This window comes from Doryrhamphus excisus, chromosome 17, assembly GCF_030265055.1.
Source record: "Doryrhamphus excisus isolate RoL2022-K1 chromosome 17, RoL_Dexc_1.0, whole genome shotgun sequence".
Lineage (NCBI taxonomy): Eukaryota > Metazoa > Chordata > Actinopteri > Syngnathiformes > Syngnathidae > Doryrhamphus > Doryrhamphus excisus.
This window is the reverse complement of record NC_080482.1, coordinates 12,793,084-12,805,012: the sequence shown is the minus strand read 5'-3', so window position 1 is coordinate 12,805,012 and position 11,929 is coordinate 12,793,084. Positions and strand designations below refer to the sequence as shown.

Here is an 11,929-nt window from a genome sequence, read left to right as displayed (position 1 = left end):
TTTCTTCTTTACTCTTGAGAAATGTTAGCTACTTCTGTGAGCTCCAGTTTAACGTTTAAACGTAATGTGAGATTAAGCTGCTTTCTTCCTTCCAAAACACAAGGTTTAGATTTTTTTTAACCATTCCAGGTTTGCTTTTGTTGAGAAAAAAACAACACAGTGATCCATGAGGCCAGCATTTAAATAGCAGCCGTGACAGTTTGAGTAATAGCAGGGAGAGGCCATCAGCAGCATGCAAGCTGACAGCTTAATGCATGAAGCGAGGCGTTCTGGAAATGATGCAAAAGGAAAAAAGCTTTAAACATGTTTTCTTGGAAAAAAATGTGTCCTCTTTTGCTCACAGGAAGGGAGAAAAAGAACATGAAACAACAGTCTGACAAAACCTTTAGCGATTTCCACACGTTTTACATTCAAAGAATCAAATAGCTAAATGTTTCTTGAACACAGCAGTAGTATATTTGATTACGGTGGATTGAATTTATCGTAGACATTTATAATAACTCACATTATTACACAAAATCCACCCACAGTGGAGCATCCATTTTTGGATTATGCCTACATGTACAGGAAAGTCAGCCAAAAAGACAGATTCTCCATTTGACACAATGTGACAGGACCACTTTTAAGGCCAAACTGTACTACAAAAGTGGTTGTTTAAGATCCTGTATATGACAGGAGTGTTATGCTGTTTTAAAGGACCATTTTGGCAGTATAGAAGATCCGTCATGCAGAGGCTACCATTGGCTACCATTTTTTGGCAGTTAGTTCTTAAAAACTTACTGTGGTGTTTTTAGAAATCTGCTACAAAAATTACAGTTTGGAACTGCATCCGCCTGTTAAATGACTGACGTCTATATAAGACTTTTATATATACTGTATGAAGTTGGTATTAAGTGAAGAAAACACTACATGCTTTCACATTAAGGCATATTTTCCCCCATTGGACACTAGGGGGCACTCTCACCTCTCTAAAGATTATAGTCGAGGTCGAGAACAAAATGATCATGAAGTACTATGCCAACAAAGGATTTGAATCATCACTTGTCAGTCAAGTAGTTTGGACGATAACAACAATGTATAGTAATAAAAATACAGCAGTGAGTTTGGAAGAATGCTAAGTGTGAAGGAGACACACACACACACACTCGTAGGGAGGAAGTGAAGGTCACAATAAGAGCTACATCATTAAGTGTGTGACCTGCAGTCATGGACTGCTGATGAAGTCAGTCACTCCCTGCTGGACCAAAACTGGCACTGAGAAGGGTCAACGTCAGAAACCATGACTCATATTGGCATATTGGACAACAGCCATCACCAAAAAAAGACACACTGGTGGCATTAAAGGACAACTGCACTTTTTAAAAAATGTTGCCCATCATCCACAATCCTTATGTGAAACATGAACATGTATTTATTTCCCTTTTCTGTGTATTCTAACGAGAGAAAACGATTTAGTATGACCTCACTAACAATGCACATCATCGGGAGGTGCCTTGTTCGACTACGAAGCCCTAAAAAAAACCTTTTTGTTTTATTATTTGATATATATATCCCTTCAATGTGGCGGTCCGCCCGTCTGTCGGAGTCGGGGGCCCGGGTCCTCCGATGGCATGGCCTGCAGCTCCTCCCAGTGTGGATGGCCCCAAAGGTGGTGTTTCCCTGTTCCTCAGTGCCATGCCATGTCTCCCTACTGTGTGTGATTGTGTGTGTGTGTGTGCGTGTGTGGGTCTAGTATGGAGGGTGGGAAGGAGGGGCTTTCTTTTGTTTCTTTGTTTTTTCCTTTTAATTGTGGAAATTGTTTTAATTCTGTAAAGCACTTTGTGTTGCATTTCTTTGCAGGAAAAGTGCTATACAAATAAAGTTGATTTGATTTGATACATGCTGTGATCATGCATTGATGATAACATCTAATACTTACAGTATCTTGCCGTATTTTGATGATTTATAACATGACTAAAACTTCTTTCCAAGGCGCATTGATTTCACATTGCATTCCGTCAATAACAGCAGCAACATAGATACAACGACAACACTTACGATGTCCGTTTTCATTGGGATGGCTGTGTCTTCCAGCACAAGACATGTCCTCCAGTCCTCAGGTAAAAAAAATGTTGATAGTGAAATTGAGAGCTAGGGATCTACTCTTCCGTCTGTTCCGTCTGTGAGTGATGTTGAGACTAGCGACTAGCAAGGAGTGGTGTTACTCCGCCAGATAAATATAGTTTTTTGTGTTAGCTGCTACACTAATGGAATGTTTTTTTTAGTTTTCTTTTGTTAGGGCCTAAGCGTTAAAATGGGTTCCGTCCCAATGATGTGCATTGCTAGCCAGCTCAAACTAACTAGTTTTCTGACATTAAAATGCACTGAAAAAGGAAAGAAATATGAGTTATGTTTCACATAAGGAATGAATGATGGGCAAAATTCCCAAAAAGTGCAGTTTTAAAACCTTTAAAACTTTCAAGAAGCGAGTCCACATACAGAAACATCAAAAGATGGGGCACCTGGACAGCCCGCTTAGGTCTAGCTAACGTCTTAGTAGTATGGCTAACTTTCTGGTAGGCTTTTTAACCTCCTGATATCTTTCGATTAGCTAACTTCCTGGTGTCCTGGATAACTCCCTGGCTAACTTTGAGGTAACTTGGCTAACGTCCTGGTAGCCTGGCTAACTTACTGGTAGTATGGCTAATTTCCTGGCTTTCTGTATATCATGGCCAATGTACTGATAGCCTGGTCAACTTCCTCATGATAGCCTAGCTGACTTACCAATGGTATCCTGGCTAACTCCCTGGTAACCTGGCTAACTTCCACATCTAACATAATGGTAGCCTGGCTAATTTTCCTCGTAGCTTGGCTCCTGGTAGCCTAGCTAACTTCCATTTTGTTTAGTTAACTTGCAGCATTTGTCTCATGCAGGTGATTTGCGGTTTTGTGTGTGTTTTGGCCATTTGAGCCATTTTTCTTTTGCATTTTCTTTTATCCTGTAGCGTTTGTGATTGCAGTGCTTTCACTGTGTGCAGTTTAGTGTCTTTATTGAATTATATGAATACACTATCTATCATATGAAAGGTCTTTCTTTAGTCCATCCCAAAACATGCAGCCCCCTCCCTCCATGGCTGGTATTTCCCTCTCCTCCTCCTCCTCTTCCCCTCCCCTCCCCTCCCCTCACGTCTGCTCAGATGGATTCCTCATCCAGTCGGCTGGAACCAGAGCAGACGTGGACTCTGACGGGTCACAAGTCTCATCACTTTTGCTCCAGACCACCACGTGAACGCGCGTCTTGACAGGCAGCCAGATAGGACGTCACAAGGGAAGGGATGAAGCAAAGGAGGAAGGAAGGAGGTAAATAATGTGACAGGATGTTCTTGCCTTGAGCAGCCAGCAGAACATCCGCGCACGCACTCTCGCACTCACCCCAAGTGTGAGCATGACCACCGAGCTGGACCGGCCCATCCTGGTTCTGGAGGATTCCGATCACGGCAGACAGCGTGAGTGAGAGAGCGAGAGAGAGAGAGAGAGAAAGAGAGAGAGAGAAAGAGAGAGAGCCCTTCGAACCTTCTTCACGTCCTTCCATCCTTCCTTCATCGCTGATGCTTCACGCCGCGTGACGCTACCTCCGCTTGAGCGCACACAACTTTGATCCAGGTAAGTTCGTGCACGCGCTTTTGGACATTCCCTTCCGTAAACGCACTACTTTTACGCGCCAAGGTTTTGCAAAGTTGACAAGTTGTTTTTTAGTTTCGCTGCTGCACGTGCACGCGCTTCTCCTCACCGCGCGCGTCACGTGACTCGACGGGACGGTACCGAGTGGTGTCTCGCGGTGGAATGCCAAAAATGTCGAACCTGGATCCAATCACTGCGATTCAAGACGTGCAACGATCACGTCACCCACCCCGGCAGGATCAAACGTGTGTGTGTGTGTGCGCGCGTACTTGTGCTCATGCATGCGTTGCGTGTTTACATGCACGAGGCAGTGTGCGTGATGGAGGTTAAAGGTGGAAAAACAAGCTGAGGGATGTCAGAAAAATAAGATGGGGAGAAGGGGGCGGGGGGGGGGGGGGCTATGTCTTTAGTGAGAAGGAAGTAGGGGGCATGATAGTGTGTGTGTGCGCGCGTGCATGAGAGAGAGTGAGAGTGCTCAAAGTGCACATAATTAGTTCCAGCTTGTGGAGCTTTGTTGTTAACTTTACAGTGTTGGCCTCTCTCTCTCCCTCTCTCTGTCTCACACATACACACACAAACATACATTTTCATAGCTATATACATGGATGTGTGGCACAAATGTATGAAAGCATGTATACATCAATACACACATGGGAAAAATGTGGAAGTGATTGTGTGTGTGTGTTTGTGTGTGGTGGGCGGGGGTGCGTCACGGTGCTACGCTGTCATTGAGCCACAGGAAACCGTTACGGGGTCAAAGGTGAAGTAATTGCCGCACTAATGGTTATGACAAGCACAAAAATGCACCGTTGTTTTTTCCCCTCTGAGGTCCAGATGTCGAAAGACTTCCTGACACGTCTGGCACACCCCACAGACCAGGAGTTCTCTTTAGGGGTGCCTATGATGCAGGCATGACTTTTTAAGATGTTCTAACAGTAAAATGTGTCCCCAGAGTCTTTGTGAGAACCAAATGTCAGAAAAATCGACCTCATTTGTTTGGTCCGCCCACCATCAACAGCACCCCTTACTTGTTCAGAAGAGCGCTTTCCTCAGGTGTGTCCAAACTTTTTCCACCAAGGGAAGGAACCACTTGTTTGGTTTGAAAAGCAACACATCTAGACATGCCAAGAAGTTGGCAAAAATCTCCAAGTTGTGATATAGATGAAAAAGCTTCCAATTCACTCTTTGATCTTTCCTCACCATTTTTTAATTTTTTATTCTAATACAGTTTTACTCTCTTTTTCGCATATTTTGACTTCATTCCCATAATTTTATCACTTAAAAAACGTAACTAACAACTAAATCATTTTATTTTTCTCCTAATGTAAAAAAAAAAATTACTTTCATTTCTATTCTATTAAAATGATGGCTGAATTTGCCTACATAATATGACAAGTTAATTCACTCACAATTGCGATTTTTTTTTAACTCTTAAAGATAACCAGTTATGCTCATTTTTTGACCATTTGCCCTGAGTTGTGGACTCCTACAGAGCAGTTACACACAATAACACGCACTGAAAACTTTCTGGATCTTACAGAATCTGCACCTATTCCAGTTGTATTCTTGGATTTGTGTTCCCCACCAAAACTGTGTTTTTTTTAATTCCACCCACTGCCCACCTTGAGGGCACGCCCACTTCACTGTGATTGGTCACACTCCCAAACAACTTCCTGACTACTGTGAACAAAACTTTCTAAATTGGTAGGTATAGTAGTTAATAAAGTCTTTGGAGAGCTAATTGAATTATTTATAAAGTATTTAGGAGCTACTGGCTGGAGACCCCTGACTTAATGTGTATAAACTCAAAGAATGGTAACTAGGCACTGTTGGTGCCGTGGAGCTCAGGAGAAGCCGTACGTGGCATACGTGGCGTGTGGGCGCTGCCTCCAACCTCACCTGCCCAAGGAGGAGCACTCATTGTTGGACACACTTTGTCATAGGCACCGTTGGGGTTGGATGTGAGGGCGCCGCATTTATTAAGTGCAGACAAACTTGACACAACATTGGTAGTGGAATGTGGTCATTACACGTTCTAGACATTGGTCAGCTCTGTGGTCCTCTCATCTCTCGTCGCTTTAAAAACAAAAAAACATTTGGTGGGCCAGCTCTATTTAATGTACAACATACACCGTGTTTATAAGCAAGGGCAAACAGGTTGTGGCAGGCAACTACAAATAAATGCATGTATGGGAAACACTGGTGTATGTATAAAAGTGGATAAAGTGCACGATAGCGTCTTGGAGACACACCTTGTGGTAATAATTTATGACTGTGCTTATACAGCTGTACTGTTCCCCTGTTGCTAATATTTCCACTTCTGTTTTGCATACACCATGTTGTTTATTTATGCCGAATTTAAAAATAACACCTTTTAATTAGAGATCCTCCTATTTGCAGTCTTTACATAGCAAGTAGCGTAGTGAGGTTGACAGCAGCCAATTACCTTAATCGTGTTTCACAGCACACATAGGGTGCACACATAGCTAACATGGTGCAATTAAAGCAGACAACACCAGTAAAACAGCACCCAAGTGTCATTATGTCATGATGGGCATATAGGTAAAATGTCAAAGCTGGCAAAAATGGACATTGAGTAACGTTCTTAGTTATTGGCGCCAGAGAGCCTCATGGGAATGTCCGGCATGAAAAAAATCAACTAGCCTGCTAGCAGTGCAGCTATGCATGTGCTGGCTCTGCTTGTTCTTAAATTACTTAAAAGACACAAATAGACGACGAGAATGAATATTTCTGTGGAAAAAACTTTAAATCCATTTCTAAGCAATAGGGATTTACATGCAGTTAACTCTTCTGAAAGAAGACATATCATTGTCTGTGGGGACTTGTGCATTTGTTTGGACAGAAAGGATCTACTGGCTCGAGTTCTTATGAAAGGTGATTGAGAGGTTGATGTCAGGACTAATTTTACATCTGATAACATGTCCCTGTCAATGTTGGGACACCTGCGGGCGCAACATTGTAGGTTTACCTACTATTATTATTATTAATAATATCAAACTGCCCTTCTGTGATGTCACAGAGGCGCAGACTTCCTATATGGGCGTGGCTGTAAGCCATATAAGCCCTCGACCTTCCCCCAAGCTCTGCTTCCCCTGCCCTTCCCCAAGCTCTCCTTCTCTGTTTACGTTGCTACCAATGGCTTATAAGGGAAAGCCACATTTGCTTACAATCCCTAAAGAAGCCACCATCAGGCACAAGTTGTTGGAGTTCCTGATTCCCTACCAGCAAAAGAAATGGATTTTAATCTGTCAACGGCATTTCACACTGGGCCAGTATGCAGCTGGACTAGCCGACAAACTTGATAAAGCCTGACAACGTTACTTGGTCGTGTGGAAGAGTCAGAACAGCAAGCAATAAGTAACAGTTTATCTGTGTCCTAACTGTGTTTATTTTGTGTAAGTCATGGAGCAAAAGTGCTTGTCTGTGTAGCATTATAGAGTGTGCATACAGGGAGCGGGGTTGCTAATAACAACAATTAGTGGCTCTACCCAAATTTTTTACACACTGGCAGTCCCGTAAAACACATTACACGTTACCTATGCTGTAGAAAACCTAATGCTAAAATGCTAAAGCTACTTCCCATTGAAAGTAACCTCTTTTCTGGAGAAACCTCATACTGTTCAGTCTCTACTTCCAGATCAGATTTGGGATCCAACACATACGTATGGGTGTATGTTAAAAGCAGACATTTTAAACAGATAAATTGCAGTTTATTATTAACTCCTATACAGTTTATCAACTCATAAAGTTAGCGGCACAAACCGGAAGTCCTTCTTTGTACACAGACGTGTGACCAACCACACCAGAGTGGGCATGCTTGGAGGCGGGCCGTGGGTGGAATAAATTTAAAACAGACCGTTTTCGTGGGACGCACGAAATCCAAAGAAATACAGCTGAATAGTTGCAAATTCTGGAAGAACTAGAAAGCTTTCTGTGCTGGTTATTGTATTTAGCTGCTCTACAGGAGTCCACAACTCAATATAAAGGGACGAAAAATGAGCATAATAGGTCCACTTTAATGAAAAAATATATTTTTGTTTTGAAGTATTAGTTATATATTATGACACCATACATTTTGAAAAACAAGCAAAACAAAATAAAGTTGTTATATTTGAAAAAATTGTTTGGCAAAAAGTTATAATAATATGAGAATAAATATGGGAATAAAGTCATGTTATCACAAGAAGCAAATTTATGAAGATTATTTATGAAAAAAGTTTAAATATTTGGAAAAAAACACTGAAATTATCAAACCAGCAATTTTACAAGAATACAATCAAATTATTAAGAGATAAAAGTTGTACTTTAACAAAGAAAAGATTGAAAGAGTAGAATATATACAAAGGTTATTCATGAAGAAAGTTGTAATATGTGGAAAGTAAAAATAAAATCCAGTACCAGAAAAAAGAGCGCAGAGTTCATACTAATAATAGGTTTTTCCACCTATATCACAAAGCTAAAATGCAGCTTTTTCTTGAAATATATATATATATATATATGACTTGTTAGCATATCTCCATGTGTTGTTTTACAAAATATCAAAGTGGCTTTTGCATCCTTTCATTTTTTGGTATGTGGCCCTCGCTGAAAAGGCACACTCTTCCCTTACAGCAGTAGTTTTCATTTATTTTCTGTCATGCCACCCCTAGGGGTGTTTTCATGTTTTCACGCCCCCCTGATTTGAAATACTATTGAGAAACTGATAATATCTATTTATTTATCTGCACTGTACAGACTGAGCTTCAAACTAAAACCAGGGAAATGCAACAAAATGGAGAACTGTGAAGCATACAAGCGAATACAAGAGTCAAACTGCATGTTGAGTATGATACATTTGTACATTGGCAGGTCTACAGTAACACTGAAAGTACTCCCAGCCTCTCACGTCCCCCCTGACAGTTCACGGCGTCCCCCCAAGGGGGCCGGCCACACGACTGGAGAAGCACTGACTTACAGAAAGAAGCAATCTAGACTTCTTCTGTCTTGGTCTGGCTTTAACTCATCAGAAAATGCCCCTGCCACCGACAGCCCAACCGTCACAGCTCAAAACACAAGCATCCGAATAAAGATATGCACGGAAAAAAAACGAAAAACGGAAAAAAGCGTTTATTATCACCTATTCTCCTTGTCTCTGAACGGATGTTTCATTTTAGTAACCACTGAGTGTTCATTTACTATGGATGAAAACAAACTGCTACATTTTGGAAAGGAGCGTCGGTGATGATCACATGTCAAGTAGCAGCGTTTATTTTTCCTCCGTCAGACTTCTCTTGCTGAGCGACGTGTCGCTAGATGAGTTCTGCACTTTTCCCGACAGCAGTGTCATCCTTGATACAGCCTCTGCCGAGCAGCTTATTTATTATTATTATTATTATTAATATTATTATTATATCCCTGCTCAAAATGCTCATCTGCAAGACCTCACATTTGATTATTTTTGACAGGATTCAAAATATATTTGTTGTTTAGCAACCCAGTGTTTGATGAAATACGTAAGCTAATATTTTCCACCATTATTATTAATGTATGATTATTTTGTTTTAGAATGTGTTAGGCGGACTTGCAAGAATGTACATTCCCAAACAAGTAGACGCACTTAAGCCCGAAATTATTCATAGCCTGAGCAAGTTCAATTATTGTGTGATTGTGTATCCAGGAAAGTACACAAGCCAGGATGTCCTTGTGTTAATATGAAGTACTGAGGCTAATTGAGAATTTGTGCATATTAATGAAGACGAGACTGAAGGAAAGAAAAACCTTTCTGATCTCACAGACATGCAGCTGCAGCTCTAATATTGCAAAGGTATGAATACATGTGGGCTTAATTGTTTTATTTTCTTTTAAGCCACCCAACTCTGACAGGTGCACATTAATCAGACTCCGTTCACTGAAATGATACTATGGTCCATGATCAGACATCATACATTAAAAGACACACGAGTCTCTGCTCACACATTATAAGGCACTCATTAAAATACAGACTTTTAATTCACATGTAAGATATACACGATAGAAATACATTTGGCGTACATGCTTTTCCTACTGTTTGTTGCACTGCATTGCAGTAGGACTCCACCAGCTTCACTTCTCATATTCACACAAAAAGCATTGACTTGTGTTGTAATCGGTGGTTAGGACAAGATTAAGGAAAAGGGACCAGGACAAGGACCAAGGTCCACTGAACGAGAGTCAAGAGCACTAGCCATTGAGCTAAAAACTCGGACTATCAATTTGATGCCTAGCATGACTCTTTGAGGTGTCAGGGAGTGAGGTTTGCAGTGAGACTTAAACCTTGGTCATCTGAATAAGAATCGACAGCGCTAACCATCAAGCTAAAAGCTCAGACTGTCAACTTGACAACCAGTGTGACTTTTAAGGTATCATGGTGCGAGGTTTGGAGTGATTGGAAGGAAGTTCTGCCGAATGAGAGTCAAGAGCGCTATCTGTCGAGCTCGAAGCTTGGAATGTCAACCTGATGTCCTGCACGACTGAAGCACGAAGTGTCAGGGAGTGAGGTTTGGAGTGAGGCTCAAACCAATGTACGCTTCACGAGAGTCGAGAGCTCTCGCTGCTAAGCTAAAAGCCCGGACTGTAAAATTGCTGTTCAGGTGTCGGGGATTGCGGTTTACATTTGTACAGCTGAACCAGCTGGCATCCGCTCCACTTGGAGCAACTGTAGAGAATAAGACAACATCAGAAAATGTTAAGGAGCACACACTGAACTAGCCAGGAGTCCTCGTCTCCAAACGGAACTTTGAGTCTGTCCAGCTGGAGGGCAATCATACGAGGGAGATCATGTTTTAGCCACGGCGGAACAAATCCCAGCGTGGATGGATTATGCATCACCAATCAAACACATGCGAGAGGAGAGACTGGCAGCCGGGGGGGAGGAGATGGAAGGCGGCGATCCTGAAGAGAGACCATATGAAGAGCAGAAGAAGAGAAAGTGACAATGAAAGCGGGAGAGGCTGGGAAAGATTGCTGCCTATTATTCTTCTGAGTCTGCGAGGGCCTTGTTCCCATGGTAATCGCTTCCTTCATCTCTGCCTATGCGAGTGACTGGGCCTTGAAACCGTAGGGAGGGTTCACCTTCGCTGCCATGCCGATCCTTGAATCGTCTACAAATATCAGACGTTATTATTTACTCTGCCCTGCCTCCCTCATCAGTCCTCAGCTTCCATTCTTCTTCTGCAGACACGACACTCTGTAGCATCCTTTTCACGTCAATTCACCAAACCAACATGACTCACTCCCTGAGGACCCATATGCTTAACAGCTCTTTGAACACAATGTTACTGACAAGCACGGTAGTGTATGTGTTGCTACAAGGTCACAGACGTTGTTTTCAGCCTGAATTTACACTTCCTCATTCTGCAAAGTGTCAAAAAGTGAACTTGCAATGGGCGATACCCTATGATTTCTTACCGATACCATACCAAGTAAAACAGATACCGATGCTGATACTTGCTGATATTTTGACAAAGCAATAGTTTAAATTATCACATACTACAGTATTAATTGGCCCTGTACCCGAGAAAACGCCCATGAATGATACGGGAAAAGGCCGAAATGATACTGTGTCAAAGCCCAGGGCAGTGATACTGATAAAATATAGAGTTTAACCATGTCCAGTATCAGCCCCCGTAGCTGTCCACTCAGAGTGCGCTGCTCTGGTATCGTGCCCGATACCCGATCTCCAATCAGAGAACAGCGCATAAGTGCTTAGTGCCTAGTGCTTCTCCAGTCACCACAAAACCCAAACTTGATTAATGGAACTTTAATTGTCAGACATTGATAAGATAAGACTGTTGATAAAATATTATTGTTGATATATTTTTGCAATCATTGTGTTTACACTGTTTAGATATAATACATGTAATAAACTGAACATTTTCTGGAAACAAAATGCTCTTTTGATTAAATAGTACGTGATAATAAGCTCATGATTAAATAGTATGTGATAATAAGCTCATGATTAAATAGTATGTGATAATAAGATCATCACATGGTTTGTCTGGTATCGGGCCCAGTATCATGCCCCCGCGTGCCAGTATCACATACTAAGACTTGGGGGCATGATACCTGGCCTGATACCAGACAAACCATGTGATAACCTATAAGTACCAGTCACTAAATCAAACACCATAATTACTTATTTTACATAAAAAATATATGCTTATTGTTTTATTGTTTTACTTATACGTCATTCAGAACCACAACAATTTATAGGAAACTTAACAGTCTACCC

At 41.6% G+C, this 11,929-nt stretch overlaps 1 protein-coding gene across 2 annotated transcripts in view; it reads left to right on the top strand.

Annotated features, from left to right (window-relative positions):
• The first annotated feature begins 3,187 nt into the window (after positions 1-3,187).
• LOC131105214 (raftlin-like) overlaps positions 3,188-11,929 on the top strand; it is an 87,988-nt gene continuing 79,246 nt past the window's right edge. For both annotated transcript variants that reach the window (XM_058053101.1, XM_058053100.1), the window contains exon 1: positions 3,188-3,642. The gene's annotated coding sequence lies outside the window, so the exon portion shown is untranslated. The remainder of the gene's footprint in view (positions 3,643-11,929) is intronic.